Raw genomic sequence first — 12191 nt, 5'->3', positions numbered from 1 at the left:
CTTAGTCCACCTTATAGGCTAGTCAGATAGAAACTAGATCAATTGGGGTAAGTTATCTATTTCATTTACCCACAATACATATGTGTTTCCAAAAAGATTTGTCGTGCCAGAGAAATACAGGTGTTAAAAACACATTTTAATCAGCAATTAAATTCAATACATAGGGCCTCATTACGACCCTGGCGCTAAGTGAAAAACGATGGCGGTAAATGGTTACCGCCATCGTTTTCCGCCAGGTCCGATCATGACCCGTGACCGTTAACTACGATGCCATTAGCGGCATCGTAGTTAACGCCACCGCTAACTGCGCTAAGGGTATGCGCACGCGACCGGCCACACCGTACTTAGCGCCATGGCGGAAAGGTACGCAAATGCCGACCCAAGCGGACATGCACCTAACGCCATCACCCAGCCCGTTAAGAACCTTACCGCCATGGTGCTAATTACGCCATCGCGAACCAACCGTAAAGGGCCATGTAAAGTGAATGCAGCTGCCACAGGTGCACAGAAACAGCACAGGTGAAGGCAATACAGACTCAGGAAGTACAAAAAGAGCACACCCCACCCCTTCCCACACCCAGTCACACTCCACAATGATACCAATACGACTAGCAATGTTGGGGCTGGAGGACCTGATAGCAATGCAAGTGCTACTACAACAACAACAACAACAACAACAACAACAACAACAGGCTGCACAGAGGAGACGCAGGAGGAGAAGGAGGGCAAGGCAGGCCCAGCAAGCCCCACCAGCACAGCCAGTGCCACCACGCAGGCAGCCCCCAATCCCACGCATCAGAGCCAATTCATTCAACCTCACTGCTGAGCAGATCCACACCCTGTACCGTATGGACCGGGACACCATCACCGCCATCGTAGACATGATACACAATGACATCGTCAGCATGATAGAAACTCCAACCGCCATCCCCCCCCTACTGAAGGTAGTGTCTGTACTCCACTTCCTGGCCACAGGCACCTACCAGCACACAGTGGGGCACTTGCATGGCATTTCACAACCATTATTCTCACGAACACTCATCCAAGTGCTCGATGCCCTCCTCAAGCACACAGACGACCACATCTCATTACCACGGACTGCCCAGGACATTGCAAACACCAAAGTGGGTTTCCATGCACTAGCTGGCATACCCGGTTGCATTGGTGCCATCGACTGCACCCATTTGGAATTGGTGGTTCCACGTGCCATGGAGGTACCGTACCGCAACCGGAAACAGTTCCACTCAATCAACGTGCAAATGGTCTGTGACTCCAACAAGATCATCACACATGGTTGTGCCCGATTCCCCGGATCAACCCATGATTCTATGGTCCTGAGAAACTCCACAATACCACGCTACATGGAGCGACATGCAGGCCCAAGATCCTGGCTACTCTGTGAGTCCAATGTCATGGAGTGGGCAGGTGAATGACGTACCGATGCATACTCCACCTGGCTGAAGGGGGGGGGGAATGATGCATACTCCACCTGGCTGTGAGCAACACAGAGAACGGAGACAGAGGATAGCCACTCACAATGCACTCAACCCCTCTGCATACATTGGGTGATGGCATGCAAAACAGGCCATGGGAGCCATGAGCATATACTGGTTGCATTGTGTGAATCAATTAGTGTATGTAGAAGTGAGCCGAAGTAACAGTTGGATGCAAACCATGGTGGCACATCATGTTCTTGATCAGACGACATGACTGACACATACATTCTCGCCTACATACAGGTGATGCAGGCTATCCCCTGAAGAGGTGGCTCCTTACACCAGTCCGGAACCCGCAGAACCAGCACGAGGAGGACTTCAACCGTGCACATACACGTACTCGTGTGGTCATAGAGCAGACATTCGGCCTATTGAAGGCACAGTTCCGAAGCCTCAGCAGGTCTGGTGGGGCACTCCTGTACCACCATGAGAAGGTGGCAAAGATCGTCATGGCATGTGTCATGCTACACAATATGTGCGTCAGACGGAATGTGCCCCTGCCCCCTGACGCAGGACTGCAACCACCTGACGATGAGGATGAGGAGGGTGCCGATGGGGCAGCACCCCATGGAGGAGGCGACGCACAGGAGGGGCGTGCAATGCGCCAAAGTATCATCGACCTCTGCTTCTAGCACACACGGCTGGTGTGAATCACATGGGGACTGCACTTGGGGCACTGTGTGTCTCTGGGACATGCACACTGTGGACTGTACACCAATAAAGCACACATATGCAATGAAAATGTCCACACATTTCATTTTGGGAAAGAAAAAAGTGTATTCAAACTATGAAACGTCGTGACACACCCCCTCCCCCCTCCCCCTGAACACCCCAACACACCCCCTCCCCCCTCCCCCCTTAACACCCCAACACACCCCCTCCCCCCTCCCCCTGAACACCCCAACACAACCCCTCCCCCCTCCCCCCTGAACACCCCAACACACCGCCTCCCCCCTCCCCCTGAACACCCCAACACACCCCCTCCCCCCTCCACCCTGGAATCCCTACGAAGGTGTGGTAGTGTCTGTGCAGCAGGGTGTGCAGTAGTCCTGCTCGACTGTCAAGCAACTAATGTGAATCCCCTCCCCCCTGCCCGTGCTGCGTAGATTGCGCCCTGATCTGCGGATGGGGCTGCTCTGTGCCGAGCTGGCTGATGAGGACGGTCCGGCCTGCACATCTGGACGCATGTCCCTGATGGTCTGGACAAGTTCTGTGAGGACATTGCGCACAGCCACGAGTTCCGTGCATATGTCCTTTGTGGAGGACTCTATGGCAGCTGTGACTCGGTCTGCCAAACTCTCCATGCCATCCCTTGGCACCCCACACTGTGCAACATGTTCGTTGAGGAGGGCGGATAGCTGCTGCTGGCGGGTAACTATATCCTCAAGTGTCTGCTGGTTCCGCTGGCCCATGCCCAGTGGCATTTGCATGTCCATTGGGCTGCTCACCTCAGGCTGGGGGGATGGGGTGGCTGGCCAATCCTCGGCCTCCGACTGCCCCTGTGTGGCATCCGCCTGCAGGGGGCTTAGGGATGTGCAGGGGGAATGTGGCTGGGCAGTGGGCCTTCCCTCATCGATGACCTCGATGCTGCCTGCCTCACTGTCGGAGGTTGCCGCTATGGCAGCGATTTCACCCAGGGTGCTGCTTGCAGCAGAGCCTGTCCCTTCAGTGGGCACGACTAGTGACATGTGCGGTGCTGCTGCTGGGTCTGTGTTTGCTGTTGTGGGGGCTGGCACTTGCCTGTCCTCTTCCCCAGGCAGGGTTTGTGGCTGCTGGTGTGTTTCCTTCAGGACGGCTGAGGTGGATGCCTGTGGCCTTGCCCTCTTGGTGGATCTGGATGCAGTGTTGTCCTCTTCCTGGAGGTCTGTGTCAGATCCTGTGGTGGAGCAAAGGAGGGATAGTGTTATTGATGGGTCCGCGGACATTGGCCGTGCATTGTGAGGGATGACATCTATACAGTGGGTACATGCAGCACATTTCAGGCAGGGGCATACAGGTTTTGTGCCTTTTGTGTGGAGGTAGCATGGTGGTATGTGTGTGCCAGCAGTTAGGGTGTGCATGCTGCATGTGTACAGGGTGGAGTCTGGATGTGTCTGTGGACATACACCTGCCGATGTGTTGCATATGCACTATGGGGCTACATGGTACTTCACATGATGGGACTTTGTTGAGTTTAGCATGGCTTGCTCTGGCCACCTACCTGCATCTCCTGAGGTCGGCGCTCCTCTCTCCATCCCTCCGACACCATGGATGCTCTCCATCCCAATGGTGGATGCACATGTTTCCTCCCATGCTTGCAGCTTTATGGGCGAATCGGATCCACCCCCAGTTGACGTGGCTAGGTTCCGATTAGCTGAGAGGATGCTTCGGACACAGAGCCTCAAGTCATCCCAGCGCTTTCTGCACTGCTGGGCAGTGCGGGGTACGGCCCCCACTGCACTCACACGCTGTGCCACTAGGGCCCATATGGCCTTCTTTTTCGCTATTGCCGGCCTTGTCATCTGCGCTGAGAATACAGCTGCAGCATTTTCTTGCAGAGTCTCTGCGAGCATGGTTAGTTCCTCCCTTGAGAAACGGTCTTGGCGCTGCCGGTCACATGCTTTTTTAACGGCTTTGGGCATTTTTACTTGGCTAATTGGGTGGGTGTTGGGTGTGGATAGGTGTCAGGGTTGGATCAGGTATGGTTGTGGAGGATGGCAATGGATTGTGTTTTTCAAGATGGCCGTCGTGCAGTTTCCCGTTCCGCCGCGTTGACGCTATTTCTGGTTCCGCCTATTTACGGTGACCGCTAATTGCGGTGACCGCTAATTGCGGTCGCCGCTATGGTGTGTGTGGCGGTAGTGCTCCTTGCGCGGCGTGCGATGGCGGTAAGGGCCGTTTTTGCCCCATTTACGCCATGCCGTACTTTACATTAACGCCATGGCGTAATGCACGTGCCCGATGGGTCGGAATATGCCGCACTTTACGCCATCGACCCACGGCGTAAACGTTGATTACGCCATGGCGGTAATGTTCGGTACTTACCGCCAGGGTCGTAATGAGGCCCATAGTGTGGTATATGCTTTCCACAAGACATTACCACCTTTCAAATATATAAAAAGCGTTGTACGTTTAAGAAAGACAATTTAGAAAAAACAAATCCAGAGTAATGGCACGATGGTGCCAATTGTGGCTGAGGTTAGTAAGTGACAAACACAATTATGCATAGACATAAGATGTTATTACCAATATCTATTTTAGCAGAGGAGCAAACTATCAGTGTTCAAACAGAAATTACACAAATGTTTTGTGTAAAAAGACAATGTTGTTTAAAGTGTTTTAGGGATGTCTACATATGTTTCGGCTGAACAGAATTTCGTGAACACCTTCCCTGGTGTTCCGCTGTTATTGTTTAAAGCCCTCTTCAGGACAGTGCGTTGTTTTAGAAAATTGACAGTACGTTCAATGCTCTCGTCTCCGTTTGGTTGGAATCGAAAAGGAGACTCTAAAGAAAGAAAAGAAATTGGAGTCTTTTTTTAGTGAATTGTCCCGGATTGTGCAAAATTTAAAAAACAGAGTGATTTTGACACACTATCTTAGGCAAAATGTGATCTGGCTGTTTGCATGCCCTATGTGAGCAGTTTCACTGACCTTTTGATCTTGAATTGGTTGGACTAAAGTATTTAGTGGTTTTTTCAGGCCGTAACTTCCTGTTACGTGATTTGTGAATTTGGACAATTTATCCACTTAGTAACTTCGAATCTGTTTCTCAATAATTCGGGTGACAGACGCGTTTTTGCATTTTTCAATTTGAGGCTCTGGACCTATTGTGACATAGACAGAGGGGAGAAGGAAGAAGACACAAAGTTGTCCGATGTATTTTTGAAAACTTTTTGTTTAGTTTTTTCAGAACAGGTTTCTCTTGCAGAGATATGTTAGTTAACATACCTCCTTGCCAAGGTTTATTCACGGCTTTTTTATGCCGTTTCTTGTATTTGAAGGAGATTCTGGGGGCCCACATACATCGACTTCAACTTTGTGAATTCATCTGCCTGAAAACAAAACAAACGGGCGGGCTTATAATTATATTCGTCCCCGACGGAAGAGAGTTACCATTATTATGCACGTTTCTCTAGCCAACTATGTTTGTTGCTCAGTATTCGCTGACTGAATTCTATATTGGCAATACAGGCGGCCATGGTGCTGCAGCGTTTGTTTACCTGCTAGTTGCTCTCGTTTTCAATTTTCATGCGTGGGGGTATTTCAGGTCTCCATTCGCGTACACCTTCGTGGTCAAATAATTCGAAAAAGTCGCGGGTTGTTCCCTGCCGTGTTTATACGGTCATGTGATCATGTGTATGCGTGATGATGCACAATTTTGCAACATGGTCTAGAGCGTCGCCAAGCTTGTGTGATTGAGAGGCGTTGGAAGCGCCGTATTTTTAATGCATCTCAGGGCCGCCATCTTGAAGTGGTGTGCGCAGACATGAGTGCATATTAGAATGATACTTCACTTCATAGTGGTGGATGATGCAACCATCAGATTGTTAATTACTGAATTGTTCAGATGTATATTATCAGTGTGTTATTTTGAAACATTTGAATTGGTTATCGGTTTTCACAATTACGGAACATTTTGCCGCAGTGAGATGTATTCTAAGCCTGGCATATTTCTCAGAGTTATTTAGTGTACGTCGTTTTTGACGCCCCATACTTAGTTGTTTGGATTTATGATGCAAGCACTGGTTAATTCAATAATGCAATCCAGTGAGCTTATTCCAGGTGTTATATGCATCCACTGGATTAGTGAGGGAGATCTAGGCGTTAGAAAAAGATGACCCATTCGAATGCAGAGTTCAGACCGTTCTTGACAGTGTCTAAGTCGAAAATCCACTTTTGTTCGCTCTTACGCAGGGCCAGGTCTCTGTTTCCCCCTCTCTTAGATGTTTGAGATGTTTGGATGATAAACCAGAACATTTCACTTGGTTTGTGTTTTAACTTCATATAGTGAGCCACTAGAGGTTTATTGGGTGTTTGATTTCTGACGTTACATCTGTGTTCTCCGATCCTGGTTTTAATTTGTCTTTTTGTTTTGCCAATATACAATAATTGGCACGGGCATTGGATGGCATTGGATGGCATAAATGACCCATTGTGAACAACAGTTTGTGAAAGTTTTAAACACCCAGGGTTTTCCCTTCAGTTGAATACTCTTCATATTTTTGGTTAAAGAGCAGACTGAACAGTTGCCGCATCTAAAGTGTGATTGTTTTGTCTTTTAAAGGCAAACCTCGGTGGTGCTGGTGAAAAATCCTCTGTTTTAATGATGTGCCAATTTTTCTAAATTAATTTTCGTAAATTGTGGCTTATCGGGCTGAAGGTTGTAACGCAGGTCATTTTTTCTGTGGTAGTTCTTTTTATTGGATTTAAACATGCCTCGCAAATTTGGTTCTTAGCCCTCTTATATGCCACATTTATTTGTTTTTTAGGGTATCCTCGTTGTTTGAGTCGTTGTTTGAGTTGCTTCCCATGTATTTCATAGTCTTCCAGACGGGTGCAGTTTCTTCGGACTCTTAGGAATTGTCCTATCGAAAGATTTGATTTTAGACTCACAGGGTGAAAACTTTGGTACTCTAGCAGGGTGTTTTTATCAGTTTTCTTCCTGAATAAATTGGTGATTAGAGTGCCATTGTTTTGTGTCCTGATTTCTAGGTCCAAGAAAGGAATGACTTCAGTATTATGAGCCATTGTGAAATCGATGTTTTGATTACATTGGTTTAGCCATTGGTGCAAATCCTCAAGGAGGGAGACTGGACCCCTCCATACCATAAAACAGTCATCAATATATCTGTGCCAAGCTTTTATATTTAATGAATATGGGTTGTTGTTGTGATAAATTGAGTTAGTTTCCACATGGTCCATATATAAGTTGGCTATCTCTGGTGCAAATGTTGCACCCATACTTGTTCCATGTTTTTGATTGTAGAAAGTCTCCTCATACAGGAAATCATTTTCTGTAATGGCTAACCTGGCGCATTCCAGGATAAAGGCGGTGGGCACCGTTTTGTTGTTTATATTCCGTTGATTCAAATATTGTTCGAGGATTTGGAGACACTCTACTTGCGGGATACTAGTGTATAGGGCCACTACATCTAACGTAACCAGAATATCGCAATTTTCAATTTGAATGTTTTCCAAAGTGTTGATCATGCTGGTAGTATCTTTGATGTAGGATTTCATTTTCAGGACCCATGGTCTTAGAAACCAATCGACATATATGGACAGAGGTTCCAAAATAGAGTCTATTGCTGACATAATCGATCTTCCTGGTGGTTTTTCACTGTGTTTGTGCACCTTTGGCAACAAATAGAAGGCTGGGATCATGGGATTGGAATTCATGAGGAACATTTTTTCATCATGATCTATCCATCCTCTTTCTTGGGCATGTGCCATCAGACTAGATATTTCTTCTTTGAGTCTTGGTGTCGGATCCGCCTGGAGTTGTCTATAGAATTTTTGATTTGAAAGTTGGGACTTGGCTTCTTCATTGTAGGCTTCTTTATTCCATAGGACGATACCTCCTCCCTTGTCTGCAGGTTTAATTACAAACAGGGAGTTAGTTTGGAGGTCTTTTAGTGCTTGTCTTTCGGATCAGCTAAAATTATCTCGCAGAAAGTTGTTTTTCGAGATCAGCTTTTTTGTTTCATCGATGATTTTGTTTTCAAACGCAGCAATGGCTGGACTTATCATCGTTGTAGTAGGACAGAAGGTGGATTTGGGTTTTAGGCCAGTCGTGCTTTTATCTTTTTCTTTCTCATTGGAGGTTGGATTTCTGAAGAAATATTTTAAATGTATAGTTCTGAAAACATTTTGTAATTCAATTTGAGTTTTAAAGTCGTCTGCCTTTTTGACAGGGACAAAACTAAGACCTCGACTTAATACTTGTTTCTCACTTTCAGTGAGAACATGTGTGGAAAGATTAAAGATGGGTATTACCAATTCTGGACAGGTCCGTTCCAGTTGCGTGTTTGCATTCGTGGAGGTCCTTGAGTTCTGTTGCGGCCTCCTCTGCCCCACCCTTGAAAAAACTGTTGTTTTTGGTTTTTTCCTCCACGTGATGTATTTGCATTGGTGCTGTTATCAGAATCACTGCTTGTGGTGCTATTAGTGGTGTTGGAAAAGGTGACATATTGTTTTCTTTGATATCCATTTCATGTTCTTTGTGGACCTGTTTTGTTGACATTATCATAGAATGTTTCGACAAGATAAGGATAGGTCTTTGTTTCTTTATACATCTCTATGTCTTTTTTCAGTTTCCAAATTTTTTTGTCGATTGTTGTTTTCTTAAATTTGTTCATTTCTTCCTCTATTTTTTCCAATTTCTGCTTGATCTCTGTGATCGTTTTGTCTGATTGTATTTTTTCTTCCAGAAGATTGTTTTCCGCTTGGTGTTCTTTTGCTTCTTCTTGTGCGATCTCTATGATCAAAATTAGCCAGTCTCTTGAGCACTTATTCCCAACGCCACTGAATTTTCCTTTAAATTTGGCGTTATCGATGAAGACACGGGGAATGTTTCTGACCTGTAAACCTTCCGGGATAATGCCAGCTTTGAGGTATGCCAACATTAGCTGACCGTGGGATTCCGTCCTAATTAGTTTCTTTTACTTCTGTGTCAAGGTTTCGAAGTCGCTGCACACAGTAGTGGACGTTTTTTTATATATTTGAAAGGTGGTAATGTCTTGTGAAAACCACCAGGGCGGCCGATCGTTTCTGCCTGTGACTCCCTTCTGGAACCTCTGTCCCTTTACACAGACCACTTCTTAAAACCATTTGTGGGCCAAATGAAATCTTACATTAAGGACAGCACGGAAACTATCAAAATTCTTCAAACAGTGGATCTAACACCCAACTCCATCCTGGCTACTATGGATGTCGAGGCCTTATACACCTCCATTCCACAAAGCGAAGGACTAACAGCACTCGCCAAATGCCTTAACAAAAGAACAGACGTTACTTCGACTCCGACCAACTTCATCCTTGAGTGTATCCGCCTGGCTATGTCAGAAAACTTCTTCCTGTTTGAACACCAAATATATCAGCAAGTCAAAGGCGTGAGTATGGGCGCTACGTTCGCATCAGATGTGGCCAATCTATATATGGCCCAATACGAAGATGACCACATACATAACGAAAACAACCCGTTTAAAGATCACATCAAAATCTGGCAGCGGTACATTGATGATGTCCTTTTGATTTGGGAAGGAAACAAAGAAACTTTGACAGCTTTTCACCAGTGGCTCAACCAAAGAAACACACACATCAATTTCACCATCGACTGGGATTTCCATGCCATTAATTTCCTGGACCTACACATCTACCGCTCTGGAAACCAACTCAAAACCGAACTCTTCCGCAAACCCACGGACAGGAACAGCCTACTACACTTCACGAGTTACCATCCTCAGGGGCTCAAATACAACCTGCCCTATGGACAATTCCTTCGAATATGCAGAAACTGCAATGAGAGGGATAAATTCGAACAACACGCCGCACAGCTACAAACACGACTCATGGAGAGAGGATACCCCAAGAAGTCCATAAAATCTGCTAAGAAAAGAGCCGCCAACACGGACCGCACAATTTGCCTCACCCCCAAGATCAAAGATCCAACAGATAGAACTGTTTGTGTGACCACATTTAGCCCTGTAAGCAATCTCGTTAAGGCCACCATCAACAAACACTGGCATCTCATCAAGAACGAAGGGAGCCTCTCCAAAAAACGCTCTTCGCATTCAAGAAGAACAAAAACCTCAGAGATACCTTGGTGTACACCTTTCTTGAACCAGCTAGAATAGAATCCACCCTATGGAACCTACCACCGGTCTTTGGCCATTACATCTGCGGCCACTGCGTAGCCTGCAGATACACCAAGACCAGCAAAACCTTCAGCCACAAAGACTTCAAATGGACAATGAGGAGCCACACGAACTGCGAGAGCAAATATGTCATTTATGTCATCAGCTGCCCATGTGATCTGATATACATTGGCAAAACAATAAGGCCCGTAAAACAAAGGATCAATGAACAAAGATCCTGTCTCAAAAACTCAGTCCTAGACAAACCTCTGGTTGAGCATTTTTCCAAAAAAGGACACACACATGAACAGTTCACATGGACCGTCCTCCAGCAACTAACCCCGCCGAAACGAGGAGGAGACATTAACCTCGCTCTTACCAGATTGAAGCAGAAATGGGTCCACAAACTCGACACTGTTAAGAATGGACTCAACATTACAGTGGAATGGAAACACTTCTGGGACTAGTCATTTAGAATCATACCCCCACGTGGGACTTTAGCCTGCCATAACACCTTGGCCACTTGTATATAATGGGTCCTAGTTGTGGTTACACACACAATACACAAATGGCTCACACACGTTGCCAGCCATAACCTGTGATATTGCACGTTTTGATGTTTTTAAATCTACAAATTATGTACGTATAGACACATGTGGTGATATAACACATGTACAATTGTGTTTTGCTTCCTCGCAGATGAACATATGCATGGACATGCACAGAAAGAACTTGTATTCAGCGCTTGTGACATCACTGTTGTCCCATTACATGTTTCACATGAGCTCCTCGCCCATGTACTTCAAGACATCACCTGTCCCATTCCACACTGCATGGATTCACCCATTGCACGGGATGACTCCCGTTGAGTGACAGCATTTAGTAGCCTATCATAGGAGGTTCACGACACCCTCACCACTACTACGCAGACCAGCACTGGGATTGACCCAGTATACGGGGGCGTGTCTAGCCCCCTCCGTTATATCTGCTGATTCATGGCAGGCAGCCATTTCCACCGCCACCGTGCACCCAGCAAGAACTCAAATATCGTGAATCAGGTAAGCCAGGCCCCTGTACAAGAACGCTGCACTGTTTGACACGTCTTGTCTCGCCTCTCGTCACCATAGTGCTCTGACAGGGACATACTTTTATGTCTCCCTCTCCCCAGATCAATGGCTAATCATAAGCCCAGCGCCGTTTAAATCCGGTCTCCCCGGCACGGCCGATCTACACCAGACCTAGGACTACACCCAGGCCTCTTGACAGTTTTACCGCCTTGCTCCGGTCGGACGGTAAGCTGTGTTTTCCAATACACCACTGGTGTATTTTTCTAGCACCAATGAGCTGTTATTTATTAACCCTTAATTCATTATGCACGTTATGAGATCCTCATAGTTCTCCTCCCTCCCATAGATCTTACCTACGGACAGACTGTTCAACTAGTCTCTCCTTATGAAGGCCACCACAACTACTAGCTTCAACCCAGCGATTATGGCCGAAACACAACTGTGTCGATCACTTGTGGCACAGCTGTGAAAATACCCTTTTGTTGTATGTTTCGAATTTCGTGTTGTGTACACTGTTTCCGTTTGAAAAACCACACCCGGGTTGAAAAACAACCACGGGCAGCACTGATCTGAGTTACCTATGTCACCAACGTTGTATACTCACATGTGCTTGTAACTAGGGTACTCATCTTTCACATCCCGATGAGGGTGCACAACTGCATCTCCCTTTGTCTTTATTAAAATCTGTCCGTTATTGCTCTCGTGCTTAGCGAGAGTTTGTATAAAAATTGAAGACACCGGTTTTTAAGATGGAAATAAATATGTCTAAAAACCGTGGATTTTTGTGAGGATCT

This window comes from Ambystoma mexicanum, chromosome 5p, assembly GCF_040938575.1.
Source record: "Ambystoma mexicanum isolate Mex_15411 chromosome 5p, UKY_AmexF1_1, whole genome shotgun sequence".
In the NCBI taxonomy this organism is placed as follows: domain Eukaryota; kingdom Metazoa; phylum Chordata; class Amphibia; order Caudata; family Ambystomatidae; genus Ambystoma; species Ambystoma mexicanum.
Note: the sequence above shows the minus strand (reverse complement) of the source record.